The 8320-nt window shown below is 41.8% G+C and overlaps 1 protein-coding gene across 1 annotated transcript in view; it reads right to left on the minus strand.

Moving 5' to 3' along the window:
* The window catches only part of LOC101858558, a gene marked incomplete in the record, with an annotated part of 83123 nt that overhangs the window by 46018 nt on the left and 28785 nt on the right, over positions 1-8320 (minus strand). The window contains 1 exon segment of the mRNA XM_013083692.2: positions 6141-6364.

Raw genomic sequence — 8320 nt, forward strand, 5'->3', positions numbered from 1 at the left:
ACAGACAGACAGACAGACAGACAGACAGACAGACAGACAGACAGACAGACAGACATACAGACAGATATCAGGCTGTAACAAATGGACGAGCTCCTAAACTCGAGTAGACATACATTCATACATTTTTAAAACATTACCATAGCGTCCCTAATCTTTCATTTGAATAACAATGCGTTTTCGGAATTCCGTTTTCAAGAAGTTAGCTGTAGAAGCCATTTCAGTTATCTCATTGCAAAAAAAAACAACTGCTCTAAAAAATATTGTCTATGATGAAGGACAAAAAATACGATTAAAAATTCAGGCTGAAATCCCTTCTTACAAAGATTTAAAAGAATCTCACACAGTTTGTGAGTTACAACAATATTGAGCACCAAAGCTTCCCTGTACCTTTAAATGTCTTTTTTTTTCTTCATTGGGAAAAGTACGCATATGCGTATATATATATCGACCCTCTATAATATACCAATAGCAGAAGCTCAGTGGGAACGAAGGAAGGCAATACAGACTTGTTCAAAGTAGATCTGGAGTACAACAGGGATGCGTTCTATCTCCCTTCCTGTTTATAATATATATGGACACAATAACGCGAAACTCAAACCAAAGCCCAGAAAGCCTAAATTAACTTTTATTCGCAGACGACCAATGCCTTATTCCTCCAAACCAACAAAGCCTCCAAAATCACACTACCGAACTGAACAACAGAGGCGAGAAATTTAACATGAAAGTAAGCAGCATCAAAAACAGAAGTTATGAAAGTGAGCCGAAACCATAGTCCTCTGAACATCCATGTCAATAGTAAACAACTGAAACAGGTGAAGGAGTTTAAATATCTTGGTAGCCATTTTTCTGGAAACGGGTCCATAGACAGAGAAATAGAAATGTGAACTCAAAAAGCCAACGCTGTCACCAACCAGCTCGTACCCCTCCTACCTCATCTAAACATATCCATGGACTCAAAGGAACAGCTTATCACTTCAATATTCATACCAACATTATACTACCTGTGCCAGACCTGGACATTAAGGAAAACCCATGAAAGCGAAATCACTGCATGCGAAATTAAATGTCTCTGTAAAACCCTTAACATCACAAGACGACACAGGCAGAGAAATGAAGAAGTAAGAACAGCTATTGGCACTGAGTCCTACTTGCATTTCAGAGAGAGACAGAGAATAAAATGTTTTGGCCACCTGTTGCGTATGTCACCTGGCCAACCAGCCTCGAGAGCCTACAACACCAAGCACTAAGGCTATAAAGGAAGAGGAAGGCCACACAAAAGGTGGATTGAGGATGTCAAGGAAACCCTGAGACAACATAATTCAACAACTGAAAGAGCTGCGGAGCTGGTCTACCATTGAAAACTGCATCTCCCCTAGGCGCATAACGGCAGCAGAGGAGGAAAAAGTAAAACTAAAAGTAAATAATAGTTTTCACCCATCGTGCAGACATATCAATGCACTGAATAATACATTCTGTATTCCAAATATTAGGAGAATCTGCAATGTAACTGTTTCGGCTGTTCATGTACAAAGCGCATTTGTGGAAACTGTCTAGCGACACAGTGTATAGATATTGCCCAGGTTTCTGTGGAGGTTGATTAATACAATATTGTTGGATCAAATTTCCTGCTTCATGTCTAAGAATGAATTAAAAATTCTCTAAGCTTTTAACATTTTATTTAGTTCTATACATTTTTTAAAGTTTTGATTTGTAGATGAACTGTTTTGCAAGTAAGGTCCGGAATACTTTGTACTTTGTCACTCGCGACACCTGTTTATTTCGCCTAGTCTCATGTAGGTCCTACTTCCGTCTTTTCCATTTGTAAAGGCACCCTTGTATATCCTTCCACCCAAATCCTCAACAAGGACAGTTCTAAAATAATAATAATAATAATAATAATAATTATTATTATTATTATTATTATTATTATAATAAGAATAATAGTAATCATTGTAATCATACTACTACTACTACTACTACTACTACTACTACTACTACTACTACTACTACTACTACTACTACTACTACTACTACTACTAATAATAATAATAATAATAATAATAATAATAATAATAATAATATATAGAGGAAGAGGAGGAGGAGCAGCAGCAGCAGCAGCAGCAGCAGCAGCAGCAGCAGCAGCAGCAGCAGCAGCAGCAGCAGAATAGAAGAAGAAGCTTCCCTATCACCCGTGCATCTGCTCGCCAAGTGCGTATGTCAGACTGTAATGTTGAAGAGACATTCTCAGGGTCTTTTTGTAGCGCTTTGGTGTGTAAGTGTGTGTGTGTGTGTGTGTGTGTGTTTGTGTGTGTGTGTGTGTGTGTGTGTGTGTGTGTGTGTGTGTGTGTGTGTATGTGTGTGTGTGTGTGTGTATGTGAGTGAGTGAGTGAGTGAGTGCCAATTTAACGCTTCCCTGAGGTCAGCTCAATTTTACCAAAAACGCAAAGGACATACCCGTGGTTGGGGGGGGGGGGGGTCGCCATCAAAATTGTAGGTCCTACTTCTTATCTTTGTTTTTGTCTGTATTTCTTACTTTCTCCGACACTGGATGGTCGTTACTGATGTCGATGTGCTTCTGTATGCTCAAAACAAATAAATCAAACAAAGCCACGGATTTTAAAATAAAATTGAAATCAGCAAAACTTATTTCAGAATAACGGTCTTATGGTTTTGGCACAAAAGCTCGACAAAGTAAAAGGTATATAACTTATCATTAGGAAGATGTTGACTTGGACTTTATTAACTTTCATAAAGGACTTCAATATTAAACCCTTGACATGCGAGAGCCAAGAGCTCCCGACAGAAGGAGAGAGCGAGAGAGAGAGAGAGAGAGAGAGAGAGAGAGAGAGAGAGAGAGAGAGAGATTACAGTGAGGGGATAGTGGGAGAGAGAGAGTTGGGGGAGGAATGGAGGGAGGGGGATTTGATCAGATGCCCGCACACAATCTTAGGTCGTTATAAAATCCTTTTGGCGCCGCAGACAGATATAAATCACTTTTCTTTCCGCAAGCTTGAGCAAGCAGCGATGTGAGAACGGAGTGGATTAAGGGGGGAAAAGAAGCTGCTTTCTGGGTCACCTCTGCATACTCGTGGAGGGCGGTTTTGCTTTATATTTTTCGGTAACCGCAGATTCCCGATTCTTCGAAGGTAGATATCGTTGGGAATCGAGTCCAAACCCAATAACTTTCTACTGGCGTGATTTTTTCCAAGGAGTCCCTGGTTTGCTCCGATAGTTCTGAACTCTAGACTTACATGTTTATTCCAGAGAACAGTGAGTACTCCCGTTGAGTTTGACCCCGAAACAATGACATGATTACTTCCGGCGAGTAGTGAGTACGTCCGTTGAGAAGATAATTCACTCAGGCAAAAAAGTGTCCGCGGAAGTCCCCGTATTGGTTCAGATCGCGCTGCAGTCTTTGTTTTGAAGCCCTCTTTCGTTTCCTCATAAGAAAAATAGGAATAGCACAGTTTGCTAGTTTCAGTATTATTGTTTTTCGGGTGACTCTGATCGCAAAGTCTGCACTTTTTATAAGAGGGCGACACCGAAATTTGAGGACACTTTTTTAATTGGCTCAATGAACTATCTTGTTATGTACGATCTTTGCCCATACAAAGACATGATTACTTCTGCCGAGCAGTCCATGATTACTTCCGATGAGTCCTACACCCAGAAAGTTACCAGCTACCTGGTCGGCTCCCAACTGCTTCAGGTTTCAGGAGAACCTCGATTTAGGAACCCAGTGAGACAGCAACGATTTAAAACAAATTAACTTTAAAAACACACATTTCATTTTAGTTTTAGTATGAGCTTTACGGCACGTGCAACACAATAAGGCCATATAAGTGCCGAAGATTAGACGTGTTACAAAAGATTAACAAACAATAAAAAAGGAATAGAGGTAAGGAAGACAGAGTTTCTTTAGGAAATAAGGAGCAAACCACATCAGAGCACCCGACAACCACCCTCGAGAACATTTTTTTTTTAAATTAAGAAATTGATAACCCTTAGTTTACATAAAAAGGAATCGGGACGTTTCTTTCATAACACTAGGCGGGAAGCAGTTCCGGAATCGATTCTTCGCCCAGCTCTACTGCATCATGTGGGCGGGGCATGGGGACGAAGAGGGGGATAAAGGGGAGGAAGAAAAATGTGAGAAATCTTAGGCTCGTTAAAATTATGAAATCAAAGAAACCGGCATTTTTCTGGCCGTTTGGCTTTTTTTCCCCTCAAATGTGTTTTTTTTTTTCTTCAACACCATCTACGTTCATCTAATATACACATTCTGTGTGGATTTTTGCAGAAAAATATTGATCAAATGCACACAAAAATGTCGCAGTTTCCTATCACACTCAAGGTTTGGAAGTTACCAAACTTTGGCGGCTATTTTCTCACTAATTTTACCTCTGACACCAGGCGACCCCCACCTCTTTCAATCGCAAATGTCGCGACTTCTACTCGAGACAGATTGGTATTTTCTTTTTACCAGATGCAAAACAAATTAAATGAAAAGTTTTAAGATGGAACCAACAACTCCCTATTGCACCCAAAAATTGCCGAGCGCCTGATACGGGCGCGTCGTGACACAAATCCTGTTGCTGTGACCTGTGTAACAAGTCTCCGCCTCCCACAACTAATCTCTTCTCTCCCGACTTCAAAAACAGGCCATAAACTGCAGGCAGGAGACGCCCCCTTGTCGGTGTACAAAACAGACCCGGCCGCTATGTGCACTCATGCGGTGAGTGCTACTCTGTAACACGTTTCTGTGAAATGGTATGGGCTTAACGCCTCATGCTGTAACAACAGGCAAGTTTGATGGAAAGAGAGGCAGAGGCAGACAGAGGGAAAAGATACTGGACAAGTTGACAACACGGCTAGGAACATCAAGATCATGATCGCTCACGATTGTCGACAAGGCTCCGGATGATGATGGTTAACACTATTATGTTATTTAAGAAGCGGGACCTCCGAGTTTAATGTCCATCTCCGAAAGGACCGATCACACTTCTGTGTGGAGTTGATGGAATCAGATGTTTTGATAGATTCTCCACACAAGATGAAGACAAACCCTGCATTAGCCAAATGAAAAGTAGGAGAATGCAGTACTTTGGTCTTACAAAACTATACCAGACTATTGAGAAAGGAATGCTTGAGGGGTGGAAGGAGAACAGGGGGGCTGACGGGGGGGGCGCAAAAATGCTAAGGGTGGACATAGAAAACTAACATCAAGGCATGGACTGGCCTATAAGTAGGACAGAGTGTACAACAGAAGTTAGCGCCTGTAAGAAAGAACCTCTTAGTAGTCTTAGCCAGAGATGAGATCTCCAGATATCCACGTAGATGGCTGATACGTTATGACATTTAATTAAGTGACTTAAAGTCAAATTATCCACCGGGAAGGGGTGGGGCACCAGAGGTATAGTCTTGGTGAGCTTTTAAGTACTCCTCAAAAAAGTTTCAAGTATTTATTTATTTTTTTAAAGTAGGCCTACAACTTATCTTCCCAATCTTTATTTTTAGTTTTTCAGAACGTGAACAGTTCTATGGCAACCCTTAAGTGGCAAAAGTTTTTTTTTTTTAAACCAAGACAACACCTTGACAAAAGGTGCATGTTATGAGGAAAACCTGCGGGTCTCACTGACTCTTAGACTTTTATGTTAAACAGGGTTCTCAAAATATCGTCCTGTAAACAGTCAATGGATAAATTATGAAACGGGAAAAAATACACTTACATGAATAAATGAACTGATAAACAATTAAAGATAAACAGATATCCTGGATGTTTCAGCGCACTGACAAGTATGGATAGAAAGAGGCACCGTTAAAAATAAATAAAAACAAGGTACGTTAAGATCAAAAGATCAACAAGAAAAAAGTAAAAATGGAGAAAGTGTATGGGTTTAACGCCCCTATCAACAACACTGTTCAGTTATTTAACAGGTGGAACCTCCGACTTTTACGTCCACCTCCGAAACGCCTTTCCCAAGAACACGTTGGTCTGAGCTGAGGCTCGAACCCACGAACCTGCAACCTCACGATTCCGAGTCCGGTAGCCTAACCACTAAGCTAGCGACGCCAGAGAGAAAAAAAGTGACAATGTTTACAAATGAATAGATCAATAAAGGCAAAAAAGAGGATGTTACCCGGAAGCAAATGCGATGTAGTGGGTTCAAAGATGTTCCCTGGCAATCACACCACCTGGAGGACTGGGGGAGGGGGAAGTGTTTCCTTGAATCCAAAGAAATGTTCTCTTGGGAGTAAGTCACAGGTACTTCTTAGCTAGCGACGAGTCGCAGGTGTTCTTAGGTAGGCGTACTGGTAAGCAAGTCACGTGCAGTGGCAGAATGGTGGCGGGTTAGGGGATCATCTGAAGAAAGAAACAGAGGCTCGAATTTGTTTTTGTTGATTTTTACTTGCAAATGTAAATGTGAGGCATGCTGATAAAATTAGTTACTTTTGCAATCCACAAATGGAGATATTGGCAAAAAATCAACCCTAGGGTAAGATTAATAGATTTTCTATTGATGCAATATTCTTTAAGTAGGCTATAACATGCATTATTGCATACTTATTAATTGTAAAAGCTTAACCCATAAGCGTAATGTATCTATTTCCACAGGGCTCAAATCCGAGAAGCAACTCATTTTGTCAGCACACTTCACAAATGTTTTACGTCCCTCTCATCACAATTTTAGATCATCTTGAAGGCGGGTTGCTTCGAATGTCTGTGTGCACAAAAATAATCGTAGTAAACAGCCTGATCAAACCACTTAACAATCATCAAGCCATTCTGGAACAATTCCACCTCCGAAACATAATATGTCGTCTCAGAATATGGCCATAAGAAAGATTTGAAAGTAATTTAATCTTCAGTTAGAAGGCGAACTTTGACTTTGCCTGTCATGGCGAACCTGAGCAGGGAGGGAGACAACGTTTCAACAGAAAGACCGAGATACTCAATAAAAATCTTCCCCATATGAGAATCAGACTCGGGGTGTCTGCGTGCGACGCTATGTGTCACAGACGCCGATTTTCGATTATATCAAAATGTGGTACCCTAAAACCTTTATATAAATACGGGGTGCCCATTCGGGGATCGGGTCTGGTCGAGGCGGTTTGCTAGCCAGAGCGAGGGTGCAAAGCGGCTATCGTGGCACAAGACGATGGCGCCCGACTCGTCGCCTCAAAAACAAACGCGTTTGTTTTCAGGCGGCGAGTGGGGTGATCGCTCCCGACCCGACCCGACCCGAACCCCCATCCGCAATGGGCACCCGTATTACAACATTCCTGTCTTGAATTCGCATGTACGTGCATACTAGAGCAGGTTTCTCCGTTAGGTACAAGGATTAGTGAGCGCTGTGGGCCAAGATGTTAAACGAAAATAATAAATAGACAAAGAATTAGGTTGCGTATAGCGTGGAGAATCTAGTATTCTACACCGACCTTTCTTCCCATTTTTATCTTGTGTCTGAATGTGTATTTGCGTCTTTGCAAATGAGTGTGTGCCGGGGGTGGGGGTGAGTGTATACATGTATATAAGTGGGTGAATGCGAATATAGTAATTATGTGGGGGTGCATGTGTATAGCCTTGTGTATTTATCGGTCTAATGTTTATGTGCGGCTCCATGCCGGATGTCTGTATATATGCGTTCATTATGGGCGTGTGTGTGTCTATGTGTGTAGCGTGTGCGTGTGAGAGTGGTGTGCATTTCTGTGTGCGAATGTGTGTGTGTGTCCACGCGCGAAAGTGTTTGTGTATGTGTGCATGCGTGTGTGCGTTTGTGTATATGTATATGTGTGTGTGCGTTTGTGTGTGTGCGTGTGAGTGTGTGTGTGTGTGTGTATGCGTTTGTCTGTATCTATGAATGTTGGTGCCACAGTGTATGCCTGTGTGCATGTATGCATGTATGCCTGTGTGTGTGCGTGCGTGCGTGCGTGTGTGCGTGCGTGCATGTATGAACGTGTTCATGTGTACGCACACGCGCCCCTGCTTTACAATCCCCCAGATAATAACGTACATATTCCAAAATATACTCGAGTTCAAAACAGCTAGTGAGAGCTGGGTCGTAGCTTCGTGCCTTATCTGTCAGTTCTGACATTATCTCGCTAACCCTAATGTAAGTCCTGACATATATTATCTTTTCAGTAACATACCCCCTCCCCCCTAAAAAAAAAAAATCGCCCATCCCCACCCACCTCAACGTAAGTTGACTTAACTGTTCACTTACACTAAGCCAATCGGACCACCTGCCAATATCTACGGATTTGAACTCATGACAAGAAGCAAACACTTCACGTGGACTTTATTGCTCGCCTCTTTTCT

This window comes from Aplysia californica, unplaced genomic scaffold (genome assembly GCF_000002075.1).
Source record: "Aplysia californica isolate F4 #8 unplaced genomic scaffold, AplCal3.0 scaffold00249, whole genome shotgun sequence".
NCBI lineage: Eukaryota > Metazoa > Mollusca > Gastropoda > Aplysiida > Aplysiidae > Aplysia > Aplysia californica.